Source organism: Oncorhynchus clarkii, chromosome 2 (genome assembly GCF_045791955.1).
Source record: "Oncorhynchus clarkii lewisi isolate Uvic-CL-2024 chromosome 2, UVic_Ocla_1.0, whole genome shotgun sequence".
In the NCBI taxonomy this organism is placed as follows: Eukaryota; Metazoa; Chordata; class Actinopteri; order Salmoniformes; family Salmonidae; genus Oncorhynchus; species Oncorhynchus clarkii.
This window is the reverse complement of record NC_092148.1, coordinates 34,147,353-34,161,918: the sequence shown is the minus strand read 5'-3', so window position 1 is coordinate 34,161,918 and position 14,566 is coordinate 34,147,353. Positions and strand designations below refer to the sequence as shown.

The 14,566-nt window shown below is 43.2% G+C and overlaps 1 pseudogene; it reads left to right on the top strand.

Annotated features, from left to right (window-relative positions):
- LOC139381018 (R-spondin-2-like) overlaps positions 1-14,566 on the top strand; it is an 89,921-nt pseudogene that overhangs the window by 24,111 nt on the left and 51,244 nt on the right.

Genomic DNA, 14,566 nt, shown 5'->3' with positions numbered 1-14,566 from the left:
CATTGTGTTGCTAGTCTTCGTCATGTCTTCTTGTTTACCGTTTTGTCTCGTTTTCCCAGTTGCAGACATATCCAATAATGCCACCCAAATGTTGCTATGAGCCAGTAGGTGTGCAAAATGTGTTCTCATTTTGACATCTGTCAAAAAGTTCAAACATAAAAGCATCAACCCTTAGTGGAGAGGCCTCGGAACGCGTCTTTACTTAGCCATGTTGAAACCGCCAAGGAGTTCTCATCAATCTGAGAAACCAACTGCCTGTGTAACTGAGCAGTCCGTTTTTACTATATCTCTGCCATGCTCACCTCTTGACAGGTCGTCATTGCAAATAACAATCTGTTGTTAAATGTCTTACCTGTATACAAAAGTTTAAAAAATCAAAGTATAGGGTTGACTATGAGTCAGGCCTTGAGTAAAATATGCTTTCATTAATGAGGACCAATGGCCTCTTTATGAAGAGTATGTTAATAAAATCTGGACAGTTGTGTGGGGACACAGTTTGAATTCTAAAAGGGAAAGGGCTTTTAAGGACTGAGTGGACTTGGTCAAGGGAGTGGCTTCAGAGAGATGAGAGTATTTGATTGAGTCATGGTTTGTTTGAGTAATTGATTGATTGATTGAGGGAGGGAGGGAGGGAGGCCAAATCCAGAAAGAACCTGTGCTGAGGCCTACTGTAGGCCAGGAGTCTTCAACTTGTGGCCTGCAGGCCAAATCCGGCCCACACGCCAATTAATGTGGCCTGCCAAGGATGTGTATCCACCTGACATTGAGTCAGTGATTGTTTCTGCGTAATTTTCTCTGCATGGAAATGGGCACACATGCTAGGTGCCTCAACTCTTTATGCCCACCCTATTCCCTATTATAAGCTCTAGGTTCCTACTCCTATAGCTGCCTGTTTTCCCCATTGCTTTGGAGATCTCTAGCTCCTTTCAAGTGATGTGATCAAATCTCTCCGCGCCTGCCTTGTCTTGCCTGCCTTGTCTTGCCTGCCGTGTCTTGCCTGGTGGGTCTGTGTCACAGGAACACTTTGGCTATAATAATAAGTCTGAAAACAAATGTGTTTGCTCAGACACATGCTGCAAAATCATTATAAGCAGCAGAATTGTCCTAAATTATAAACATGTGCATACAGTACGATCTGTTAAAGTAAACTCTGAAAAAAACATAGATCCTAAATCCTGACTGTTTCCAGCTGGAAAGGAGTCGGAGCCGAGTCCAACATATTTTCTGCTAAATTGGAACAGAAATGTGCCTTCAGCGCATAGGGCTGGTGTGTACCCCCCCCCCCCCCCCCCCCTTTCCATGTACCGACTTTAACAAGCTAGAACAATGTGTAGCCGTTCCGGGGGCTGGTTAACATTGTGTGGATGGTCTGTGAGTTTTACAGTGTAGAATTGGCTGTTCAGCCTCTCGCTGCTACAGCGTAAGCCTCAAGGGTTACGTGGTTTGAAGAGGGATACAACGAGCGGTCGTGTCTCCAAGTTCGATACGAGGCCAGCCTGTTGGTGGTTGTGATGGTGTCCCGCACATCTCTCGCCCAGGGGTGGCACATCCAGACCCACTGAAATGAGAGGGATATGACTTCTCTCTCTCTCTCTCTCTTAGACTGAATAACAGTAAGCTTATACCATCATTGCGGGTATTTTTTTTTTACAATAATCGCCTAGTTGCTATGAAGAAAAGTCCACATGTATAGTTCTGTTGGCGAATGTTCTTCTCACCACATAAGAAGAGAGAACCTCCTAACCAGGCTGCGGCTTTGTGACTTATGAGGCCTGAGGTTTCCCTGCACCATGTCCTCCGTCGCCATTTGCATCCAATATCAATGAATCCATACATTAATGTAAAGTAATGCAAACTATTTCAAAACTCTGGTTAGCTACTAGAGATCTAGTTATCCTAGTGTTATTAGATTGACATACCAGGGCCCTCCTGGAGTAGATAAGGAGACATATAAGAATATAACCTCTTGTGTTATGTTTGGTGCGTTTGACCCTGAATCCCCTGTACTGTATCATTAGCACAAGCTTCCCAGTCACAACAGTTCTAGTAAGGGTTTTCCCCCTCTGCAGAGAAATATTAGTCATTAATCAGACCCTGAGTGAGTTTTGATGCATAGCAGCTTTAGTTACTCACTTAAAGAAAGCCTGATGATAAAAGAGAATGGACCCTGGCCCCGGCAACCCTCTTCCTCTGCCCTCTCATGACCTCCCATCTATCCCTGCCTTTACACAACTTCAACAAATGGGATCAACAGTAAATGAGCCCTTGTAATGTGGGCGGGATGCTCCCTTTTACTTTTCCAACCCGGGCGGTGGATGGATCGAGGGGTGACTCAGTGTGTGATTCCTACAGGGAACAATCAAAGTTCTCACATAAAAGAAACACCAAAAACGGATCTGCAATTTGCCTTATTATGGTTTATAAGTTGCAGAACGTTATAATGAGTCAGTGTGGTTGATGATGTCATGGAGAGCGGTAGATGCGTGAGAGGCAGGAGGTGGTTGGCTCAGACCAGGCCCGGCTAACTCCCCTGCCTGCAAATGGGGCTTTGGCAGCTGCTGGTGATACCCATTACGCTTGTTTCAGTGTTGTTAAACATACCTGAGACAGACTGTGTTCCTGCTGGATCTCACCGTGGGTCTAATTGCTCCCGAGCTGCGTTCCAAACAAACCTCCCAACAACAGCACCGCTGCCCTGCTGAATGAAACCGCTACCCTCCAAACATGTTGTCATAACTCACATTATGGGCCTGTGTTTTGCATGAATGGAGGACCAAAGCTTTGTGTTCACCTGAATGAACTAGAATATCTCTCCCCAAAGTGGGCAGTGCAACTGGAACACTGTTGGAGGAACATGTTGCCTATCAGTTTGAGTTTGTTCCACCAGAACTGTTTGTAAAATGAAGTCTCATTGAAGCCCAGAGAGAGAGAGTCAAATGAAGAACGATTATTACTCAACCCAAGCAATTGATTTGTAAAAACTTATCAGGGCTTCCCAGCAACACAAAAACACAGCACACATTGGTTCAGTTGAGAAACTTAGCAGAGTAGAATTGAGGCTGCCAATACAGTGGAGGACTTCAGATATATGTTGAATTGCTCGCTGCATATCTCACACTGGCACATACAAGGAGAACCCTCAAACCCACTGCCACAAACAAATAGATGTCTGTGGCAGGGGGGTTTCTCACATGATCTATTGTATGTGGTGTCAGTAGAAAACCAATATTAACTAGCAGCTATATGTCAGTCCCATTTCACTATACAACCGTCACACTTCAAATGATTTGTAATATTTGTCTTGTCTGCTCGGTTGGCTTGCTGTGCTAAGGAACCATCGTGGTGGTGTCTTCTCCAGTGATGTTCTGGTTTTGTAAACACAATACTTGAGGCACAGAGGGATCGTTAGATAACCATCAGAAGTGGGGACTGCAGAGATGTTTTTTGTTTTTTAAGTCCTATTTATTCTGTGGTTGAAACTGTAAACTATGTTGGTTGATCATGGGGAGGGAGTAGCATTTCTAGTGGTGTGTTCACTGCTCACATTCTCTCTCTCTGCACAGTAAAAAAAAAACACCAAAAAAAAAACAGGGTGTTCTATGGCATCCATAATCTCACGATGACCATTTCGGCTAGGCCTATGTTCTGGTGATGAAAGATGAAATGAAAGGGCTGAGCTACTACAGATGCCTTGAAAAAGTCTAGCATGTGAACATGTCAAAATATGGTTTGCATAGTTGATTGGTTGGTTTCAAATGTTTCTGCTGTTCGGGAAAACTATTTATGTACAATGTCAACTGCTGCCTATAACTTAGAGCGCTGCAAATTCACACAACATACCATCGCTGTGTGTTTAAGAGTGCACATGGGTGCCAAATTAGGTTATGGTGCTGTAATTTTCAGAGAGCCCGAAATTCCTCCAGACCGATGCACTTTTGATCGTCTCCTCTCTAGTGTGACTTGAAAACATGGCTATAGATGCTGTTTACACACCAGAGCCGAATGGCTTTCACTGTTTCGGTTGGAGGCACTGTAGCATGCGAGCTAAGGTAGTAGAGGCTTCTCTTTTGATATCTATCTGATCGCTTCACCATGGATCGATCTCCCCATTGGCACAGTGTCTCTGTCTACAATGCACTGAACTGGTGGTGGTGGAAGCCATATTCCTCTAGAACAGTGGTTCCCAAACGTTTTATAGTCCCGTACCCCTTCAAACATTCAACCTCCAACTGCGTACCCCCTCTAGCACTGGGGTCAGCACACTCCCAAACGTTGTTTTTTGCCATCATTTTAAGCCTGCCACACACACTATACAATACATTTATTAAACATAAGAATGAGTACGTTTTTGTCACAACCCGACTCGTGGGAAGTGACAAAGAGCTTTTATAGGACCAGAGCACAAATAATAATATAATAATAATACTTTTGCTCTTTATTTAACCATCTTACATATAAAACCTTATTTGGGGCGGCAGGTAGCCTAGTGGTTAGAGTGTTGGGCCAGTAACCGAAAGGTTGCTAGATCGAATCCCCAAGCTGACAAGGTAAAAATATGCTGTTCTGCCCCCAAACAAAGCAGTTAACCCACTGTTCCTAGGCCGTCATTGTAAATAAGAATTTGTTCTTAACTGACTTGCCTAGTTAGATAAAGGTTAAGAAATAAATTGTTAATTGAAAATTGTGAATAACTCACCACAGGTTAATGAAAAGGGTGTGCTTGAAAGGATGCACATAACTCTGCAATGTTGGGTTGTATTGGAGAGAGTCTCAGTCTTAAATCATTTTCCACACACAGTCTGTGCCTGTATTTAGTTTTCATGCTAGTGAAGGCCGAGAATCCAGGTACGTGGTTGCAAAGAGCATCAGTGTCAGGATACTCTGAGCACAGACCAATCCAGAAATCTGGAAGTGGCTTCTGATTAAATTACATTTTCACAGAACCGCTTGTTGCAATTTCGATGAGTCTCTCTTGTTCAGATATTGGTAAGTGTACTGGAGGCAGGGCATGAAAGGGATAACGAATCCAGTTGTTTGTGTCATTCGTTTCGGGAAAGTACCTGCGTAATTAGGCCCCCAACTCACTCAGGTGCTTCACTATATCACATTTGACATTGTCCGTAAGCTTGACTTTATTTGCACACATACAATGATGGAAGGACCTGTGTGTTGTCCTTGTTAATGCAGACAGAGAAGACCTCCAATTTCATAATCATAGCCTCAATTTTGTCCCGCACATTGAATATAGTTGCGGAGAATCCCTGTAATCCTAGAATAAGATCATTCAGGCGAGAAAAAACATCACCCAGATAGGCCAGTCGTGTGAGAAACTCGTCGTCATGCAAGCGGTCAGACAAGTGAAAATTATGGTCAGTGAAGAAAACGTTAAGCTCGTCGCTCAATAAAAAAAAAGCGTGTCAATACTTTGCCCCTTGATAACCAGCGCACTACTTTATGTTGTACATGTGTTACATGGTCTCTGCCTATATCATTGCATAGTGCAGAAAATACACGAGAGTTCAGGGGCCTTGCTTTAACAAAGTTAAAGAGGATGTCTTCCTTAATTGACCCCCCATAAACGTAACCGACATATACCAGGAGCTGTGCCAAGCCCGCCACGTCTGTTGACTCATCCAGCTGTTACGCATAGAATTCACTGTCTTGTATGCGAGGCAGTAATTGTTTCAAAGCATCTCCTGCCATGTCACTGATGCGTCGTGAAACAGTGTTGTTTGATGAAGTCATTGTCTGTATAGTTTTTTGGGCCTTTTCCCCCAGCATTGTCCCAGCCATGTCCACAGCAGCAGGAAGAATTAAATCCTCCACAATACTATCGGGCTTGCCTGTCCTAGCCACTCGGTAGCTCACCATATAAGACGCTTCTAGCCCCTTCTTATTAACGGTATCTGTTGCTTTGATACACGTCTTAATTCTCACTCAAAAAACTCCTGTGGCTTATTTTTCAAATTGATATATTTTGTTTCTAAATGTCTGCGCAAGAGTGAAGGTTTCATCGAGTTATGAGATAGAATTTTTGCACATATAACACACTGTGGCTGAGGAAAGGAACTACTCCCAATACAAGTGAACCCCAAATCAAAGTAGTTCTCATCATTTCTTTTGCCTCTTCGATGGTCCAACGTCCCTGTCTGTTGTTCGGTACGTTCCCGGGTAAGAGGGCAGTAGCTCTTTGGCTGCATCAGATTCACAACTGTCAGTGTCCATGCTAGCTGGGCTAACAAATGTAGAATTACTGATGCTAGCTTTGGATGTGCTCGTGGAAGCAGAACAACTTGTGTCGTCGACAAGTGCAGGTGTAGGACTGCTGGTAGTAGCAGTACTACCAGTAGAGCTGGTATGTGTCTCTATGGATGCGGGTCTTACTTAAAAAAAAACACTTATCCATTTTCGAGCAAACGGAATGAGCAGCAGCTAAGTTTGGCTACATTCGGACCGTTTGTGGTATTCCCTCTAGAGAGTAACGGTTAATGTGATTGGATGTTAATTATTTTTTACTAGGCTACCTGTATTTGACATTGTGTTGTTATTTCGCTGAATACTAGATGGCTTCATTTTATTTTTGGCAGTGAAACGAGGCTACTCAGGCGAGAGAAAAAACTCACCCAAATGTAAATATATGTTTTTTAATTAACAAAAATTAATCACATTTTTATTTGGTGTACCCCCGACGGCATTGCTCGTACCCCTGGGGTGTTGATTTTCTAACCTTTGTTTATTGGAATTTTTGAAGGATATTGTTGGGTTTCTGGACGAATATTGTATCTTGACCATATGTTCCTGCTAAATATCCAGGTCAATGTAGGCATGAAATTGGCGAGAACTCGTTTGGACACCTTGTCGTCCTTAGAAAGCAAAACTGTTTTCCTTCTTTGAGCTTGTTTCATGTTTGGTTCACATCGATGTGTCTGAGAATTGATGAATGACTGAAACCAGCTGGCAATATTGATGTTTGAATGTGTTTGACACCACTCCAGTAGGTTTAGTTGAGTTGGACAGGGCCACTCCAAACAAGCAGATGGATGGACAGACTTAATAATTGCCTCCCTTCTGACATACCTGTGGGCTGTGCTTTGAATGCGCTCCAGACTTCGACCTGATCCAAAGAAGTCTCCAAAGAACAGTTACCAAACAAATTCTCACTCTCCTGGAGAGTGTTTCCTTCCTTCTTTCCATTTCTAACTGTAGGATGTGGGATCTGCATCGGATCCGAACAGTGTTGTTATCCTTCATCAGCATGTGTTGCAAAGAGGAAAAGCATGGAGTGTGAGCCAGAGATGTGATGAGGCGATTCGCTGACGACGTTCTCGCTGATTGATTGACCAGTGGGCTGAGGTGATCAGGCATAATGAACGCACAGTTAAATGGCGGCTAATAGAAGGCAGCAGGCATATTAGTTATCAACCACTAAAAAGAGGTGAGCCAGAGGCACCGCTGGTCAGATCAAGTGAGTAACTAACCCGCCCAGATGCCGAAAGATCGGGACATGCTTTGTGATAGTAGTGCCCCGCATTCGCCACTGTTAGATCCCAGAACCCCTTCTCTCCCAATGGGTGGGAAATGAACTCGCTAACTTCTCACAATTTTCATCTTCATTCCAAGCCCGGTTTCCCCTGCTCTCAACGCTGTGTGTTAGCAATCATGTTTGGATGGGGTTTGGGAAAGGGGAGTACATTTGGCCAATTTACAGTGGATGTCAGGTCAATGTAAACATGCCCAGAGTGTATATTCTACATTAATGTATGGCTGTGTGAGGCGATGAGGAAGAAAAATACCCCCGTTTATTTTCTCTTTATGGAGAGATTGACAGCATGAAGCCAGATATCAAAAAGTACTGGAACAGTGACACATACATATTTTTGGTCTCTGTACTCCAGCACTTTGGATTTTAAATTATACAATGTCTATGAGGTCAAAGTGCAGACTGTCAGCTTTAATTTAAGGGTATTTTTAATCCATATCAGGTGAACCGTTTAGAAATTACAGCACTTTTTGCACAAAGTCCCCCCATTTTAGGGGACCAAAGTATTGAGACATTTGCTGTTTGTTTTGGTTGTGTTTCAGACTATTTTGTGCCCGATATAAATTAATGGTAAGTAATGTATTGTGTCATTTTGGGGTAACTTTTATTGTAAATAAGAATAGAATATCTTTCTAAACGCTTTTACATGAATGTGGATGCTAACATGATTGTGAATTGTGAATAATTATGAGTGAGAAGGTTACAGAGGCATAAATATCCTACCCCGCAAAAGAATGCTAGCCTTCCCTGTTATTCTAATGGTGAGAGGTTAGCATGTTTGTGCTTCTGTAACTACGGTATCTCACTCATCATTATTCACGATTCATTCAGGACTATCCATAATCATGGTTAGCATCCACATGAAAGTAGAAGTGTTTAAAAACATCATGTTTTCTTATTTACAATAAAGGGGATTCCAAAATGACACAATACATTATTTACCATTTAATTTCTATTGGATAAAAAATGATCTGAAGCCCAATCAAAATAAACAGAAAATGCATCCAACAAGCTTGTGGAGTCAGAAGCTTGACGTAATCATTGTGTGCTCGGATTATGGGACCAAATACTAAACTTTTGACTAATTTAATACACCAATAAGTGAATGTATCCCAATACTTTTGGTCCCCTAAAATGTGGGGACTATGTACAAAAAGTGCTGTAATTTCTAAACAGTTCACCTAATGTGGATGAATACCTTCAAATTAAAGCTGACAGTCTGCACTTTAACCTCATAGTCATTGTGTCATTTTAAATCCAAAGTGCTGGAGTACAGAGTCAAATAAACAACATAATTGTCACTGTCCCAAGACTTTTGGAGCTCGCTGTATATTGTCCAAGAAATAATACTTTGAATATCATTACGTTATCTTTGAAAATGACATCAACTTCCCATATAATTTCTCCGTCAGAGTACACAGAAGCAGTCCTGAACGTCCTGAAGCGAAAGAAGAAAAAGAGGACGGCCTGTTTAGATTTGGATGTTACAGTACGTGGCTGCAATGAATCCGATCTTCTCACAGTTCGGAAATATCTTGAAATGTGCTATCTGTCTGACGTATTGAGGTCTCTGTTCGTTGCTGAGTGAGTAGTCGTGCAGTATGGAGATGAGCAATCAGTGATGAATAGGCCACTGAGTACATTGGGTGCTAATCTGGACGTGATCGACGAGGTGTCGGGGTGAACTTAATCCCTGGAGACGATCACAGACACACTCTGATTAACACTAAATCTCAGTGTCTCTACTCTCTCCATCTCGCCACTCTCCAACACAAATTGTGTGTGTGTGTGTGTGTGTGTGTGTGTGTGTGTGTCGTCTGCCAGGCGGGTCTTCTCTGTAAATCCTCAGTACTCTGCTTCAGGCTTCGAACACTGTGGTGGAAGAGTGAACCCCATGTCAAGCACTGACATCTCCTTGCTGCTGCTTCTCATATGATTATACACTGCTGTTATAGTTCCACTTAGCAATTTCTTGTTGTCTTTAAACGGGTTGGAGAAATGTTAAATGCGAATTCATGGCCAACGGAGAAACATGCTCTGCTCAGTCTCCCACAGTTGACTTCTCCTCTATGATGTGTTATTAAGCACTGTGGTAGGTTGCCCATTCGGTGGGAGCTGTTACCCTATATCTGCCTGTGATATTTAAAAACTTGGCTCCGATCGATAGCGGTGTCTCTCGTTTGCAGCTATTGTGTTCGCCCAAGGACATTTTCTTGTAAACGGGATCGCTACGGAGTTTATATTAAGAGACGCTTATTGTGGAATGGACTGGCTGTTACTGGCTCCTTTGTCCTCCGCCGGCAACTCGATCCGGGCCCAGAGTCAATGTGGTTTGGGGCTTTCATCGGCTGTCTCAGCACAGCGTCAATACAGTTCTTAGAAGGGCCAGTTCTGACCAGAATTAATGCAATATTCACGTTCAAAACCAATCACGATTCAAAGTTGCAGAGGGGATCCAAAGAGTGCATGAATGACAAATTGCTGAATCAGACGGATTTCCTACAAATTAGAAAATATCTTTGTTACATATCTGTTACTATTGTTTGGCTTATATTGTGTGATGGACTTTTCAACTGCTGACTTTTCCCCTCTGGTTTAGTCTGTTGCCTCAAGTGTACCTTTGTCCTCAGCTCTGAGGCCATCCACAGTTCTGTCTTACCACCGTGACAGGAACATGTTGTTGTTAGGCCCAGTGAACTCAGCTGCACTACCACATGTTAGTTACAGTAGTTCCAGTGGAATATACTATCAAAGGCAGTTTTCATTCATACTGACGGTGCCTGTGTTCCACACTCTCTCTAACTCAAACATTGTTCTGTTTTTTTTTTTCTTCATTGCCACTGTGCTCTAAGGCACTTTGTGACCTGCTGATGTAAAAAGAATGTATAAGAAATTTGATTGACTGATTGATTGATTGATTGCTTGATTGGATTGCTTTACATGTCGTTGAAACTAATCACACTTCCTGTTTGTGCCTTCTGTCTCTCGTCTCTCTCCTGCAGCTAGCTATGGAGTGTACCCCATCTGCAAGGGCTGCTCGGTGTGCTCCAAGGACAATGGCTGCGTGAACTGCCAGCCCAAGCTCTTCCTGTTCCTGCGGAGGGAGAGGATGAGACAGTACGGCGAGTGTCTCCACGCATGTCCGACGGGATACTTTGGCATTCGAGCTCCTGAGATCAACACGTGCTCCCGTAAGACCTCCCTCCTTCATCCCTCCATCCCCTGCTCTCTCTTTTCTATCTCCTCTCTCGTCACATGATTTATTGTCTCGTTACGTGCTCCTTATGCAGGGAAGAGGGAGACACACATGCATCACATTTTGAACGGCTGAACCATTAGCACAGGTGGATGTTAGTGCCGAGACAAGACTTTATTAAGAAGGGCCTTTCCTCCAGTGGCGACCAGTATAGGCATGGACGTGGGATCTGAGGCTGTAGATGTCCGATGAATCCAGCATCTCAACCAACAGTCCCGCTTGGTGAACATTTGGAGGCTTGTTAGAGCGTGTTGTGGATGGGCTTCAGAACGAAGGCTAAGAAGGATATTCAGACGTACTTAAATGGGCTGTTATTCAAGTTCTAGGCATACCTTGGTGCTTTGTTCTATGGAAGATTAGTAACGCTTACCAAAAGTTTGTAGACCTTGCACAAACAGAACGCCGCCATGTGCAGATTAAAGCGAGTGGAATAGGCACTCCCAGAGGGCTGGATGATGTCATTCTGAGGAAGAACAATCCTGATGATGATGATGATGTAAGGAAAAAACATAAATCATATTAAATACTTCCATTCATCGATGTCAATAGTATAAATGTATATCATTTTGTGTGGGCTTTATGTGCTCCTGTGTTCAATGGGAAAAATTAAAACCCAACGATTTCTGTCAGCAAAAAATATATATAAATAATAATAATATTACAAAATCCAATGAATTAAATGTATCCCTCTCCTCTCCTATTGGACCAGGCTGCGCCCCCATCTCATAACCTTATTTTAACATGGAGTCTGGCTTGAGAGAGGCAGGCTTTATAGGTTTAGAGAGAGCCCGTGGTGTTGGCTGAGTGTTTCATGTGAAAACTGAGAAAGAACTTAAACCCATTGGGTTCTGTTAGCCAAACTCCTGACAGACATGCTGAAATGAGGCCCCAGAGGAGCGTGTCAAGGACCTCTAGGCCCAATAATCCAGACGCGCAGCAGACACCGGAGGAGAAACCATTTTGCTGCTTACTCCCTCGCTCGCTCTCTCCAAACCTCCATGCAAATACGTCCGCTGGTTTTGTCAGTCAGAAAAATTGACTGAAATGCCTGGCTTGTCGTAAACTGCTGGTATCAATTGGATTTTCCCCTCGCTGAGACACCCGCTCCCTCTGCACACACATGCTCATCTCTCCATTCCCCACAATAAAAGAGGAGGAGGAAGGGCCTGCAGTCATTTCACCCTATCTTCACAAGTCAGGGAAAATTTGAGGAGAAAGACATTTTGTTCTTCAGCGGATAGTAATTCTTCCCCATCCCTCACCACACCGTCTCCACTGTCCTGCGTGAAGTTTGATTTTTAAGTATTACTGACGTGCGGCACCAACGTGTGGCAAGTTAATCTGAGTCCTTTTCAGAACAAACTGATCCCAGAACAAAAATCTTACCATTGTCAAGTAGCATTACATCTCGGCGGTCAGGCCTACTTTGATGTGATCGCAATTGGAGCCGTAACTTTGTAATCCCACTTCGCATTTGACCTTCCTCCTTAAGTTGCACTCTTTATGTAATTTCCACTAAACAGTTTGGGTCTGTCGGCCATAACGGGCCGTTCTATCAGGTCGGCTCTACGAAGCTAATTGTCGGGTCACTGGGAACGATTTGTGGGCTAACAAGGCAGCTGGATTCTCCTTCTTAGCTCAAAGACACCGGGGTTCCTCCCCACCACCAGTGCCCCAGACCCAGAGCCAGTGCCTGCCCCTGCTCTCTAAGAGGCCTGGAACGTGGCATTACATCTCTGTTATCATGGTCTTTCAAAACAGCCTCTGAAATCACTTAAGGAGCAGCTGCTTATTATTACACCAGAGTTTGTCTGTGTGATCTTATCTCATTCAAGAATGTTTTGTGGACTGCCTGGGTAAATGAAAACCAAAGCCACACGGGAGAGAGAAAGGTTTACACACTCACTCCCAGGCCCAGCCGTGATGAGGCTGGAACCCTGTGGCTAAGTTCCTCACTCTCTTTCAGCCTCCACTTGACAGCTTGGCATTAGGAGAAGAAAGAGTGTTGCCACACACTTTAACCTGTGTGCCAATGTGCAGTAAGACTAGGTGACTGAAGCTAACCAGGCAACTGAACCAGCCAGTGGCTGAATTTAAAAGAGAGAGGGGGGAAGTTAAAGCTTGGGAAATGTGAGGGGAGGAAGATGCCTGATTCCGTGTAGTTTTTTCTCAAATTCTGTTTTCTCCGTTTAGTTTTTCAAGGTTTCAGTTTTTAAACGTTTTTTTTTTTTTTTAGGTTTTTGCTCTCTAAATCACACTTTTTTAATAGAGAACACACAAAACTGGATGTTCCAAGTCCATAACAATATTTTACCACACCAGGAGAACACTTGAGGTCTGGGAAAAATCTAAGAATTATTGAACTTTTGGTGTAGTTACCCTTTAATGCAAGTGTGCACCATCCAGAGACCGTTAGCTGTGTTTCTGTAGCGCTCATGTGATTGCAGAGTTTGTAAAACAAATGGCTACTGAATTGAAGCAAATCATCATGATATCATTCTGCCAGGTGAGCATAGGCTACTTTATAGTTAACATTTTGTTTAGAAGGTTTTGTTGAAAGCCTTTCCATCTACCAGCAGACAGTTAGCATTAACGCTAACGGCTACCCAAAGCACACTGTATACAGTGCCTTGCGAAAGTATTCGGCCCCCTTGAACTTTGCGACCTTTTGCCACATTTCAGGCTTCAAACATAAAGATATAAAACTGTATTTTTTTGTGAAGAATCAACAACAAGTGGGACACAATCATGAAGTGGAACGACATTTATTGGATATTTCAAACTTTTTTAACAAATCAAAAACTGAAAAATTGGGCGTGCAAAATTATTCAGCCCCCTTAAGTTAATACTTTGTAGCGCCACCTTTTGCTGCGATTACAGCTGTAAGTCGCTTGGGGTATGTCTCTATCAGTTTTGCACATCGAGAGACTGACATTTTTTCCCATTCCTCCTTGCAAAACAGCTCGAGCTCAGTGAGGTTGGATGGAGAGCATTTGTGAACAGCAGTTTTCAGTTCTTTCCACAGATTCTCGATTGGATTCAGGTCTGGACTTTGACTTGGCCATTCTAACACCTGGATATGTTTATTTTTGAACCATTCCATTGTAGATTTTGCTTTATGTTTTGGATCATTGTCTTGTTGGAAGACAAATCTCCGTCCCAGTCTCAGGTCTTTTGCAGACTCCATCAGGTTTTCTTCCAGAATGGTCCTGTATTTGGCTCCATCCATCTTCCCATCAATTTTAACCATCTTCCCTGTCCCTGCTGAAGAAAAGCAGGCCCAAACCATGAGGCTGCCACCACCATGTTTGACAATGGGGATGGTGTGTTCAGCTGTGTTGCTTTTACGCCAAACATAACGTTTTGCATTGTTGCCAAAAAGTTCAATTTTGGTTTCATCTGACCAGAGCACCTTCTTCCACATGTTTGGTGTGTCTCCCAGGTGGCTTGTGGCAAACTTTAAACGACACTTTTTATGGATATCTTTAAGAAATTGCTTTCTTCTTGCCACTCTTCCATAAAGGCCAGATTTGTGCAATATACGACTGATTGTTGTCCTATGGACAGAGTCTCCCACCTCAGCTGTAGATCTCTGCAGTTCATCCAGAGTGATCATGGGCCTCTTGGCTGCATCTCTGATCAGTCTTCTCCTTGTATGAGCTGAAAGTTTAGAGGGACGGCCAGGTCTTGGTAGATTTGCAGTGGTCTGATACTCCTTCCATTTCAATATTATCGCTTGCACAGTGCTCCTTGGGATGTTTAAATCTTGG